The sequence below is a fragment of the Tigriopus californicus genome, chromosome 10 (assembly GCF_007210705.1).
Source record: "Tigriopus californicus strain San Diego chromosome 10, Tcal_SD_v2.1, whole genome shotgun sequence".
NCBI classification, from domain to species: Eukaryota; Metazoa; Arthropoda; class Copepoda; order Harpacticoida; family Harpacticidae; genus Tigriopus; species Tigriopus californicus.
Genome location: NC_081449.1, coordinates 2,076,850 through 2,077,307, shown reverse-complemented (window position 1 = coordinate 2,077,307; position 458 = coordinate 2,076,850).

The window sequence follows — 458 nt, the reverse complement described above, 5'->3', positions numbered from 1 at the left end:
GTCCTTTTAGACAATCTGTCTATACAAGCGGATTGTAAACAAATGCAACAAAGTTTAAATTTTTAAATCTTTATCATGTTCCTTCATTATTTCAGCATGGGAATGGATCAGAGCCGGGCTTTAGTTATTCCTCCATAAAAAAGGAAAATTAAACATTCCATTTCTCAGCCACTTCTTTTGAAAAAATATAATTTGTCAGTTACTTTTCCTATTTCCTGAATGACCAATATTTCAGGATCATTAACTGATTATGGCTGTAGTGTTGTATATCGTATGATTGTGCTCAAATCGCTGCAAGAATGTAAAGTTGTGCCTTTAATGGAGAAATACAAATAGCCTTGGCACAAAGGGTCCACGTTCCAGGGATCCAGGGATCCTGAGCTTATTTTCAGCTCAAACCTAAAGGACAGTTCTTGAGACCATCCATTTTTCCTCCGACAAAATAAATCAATAATCGA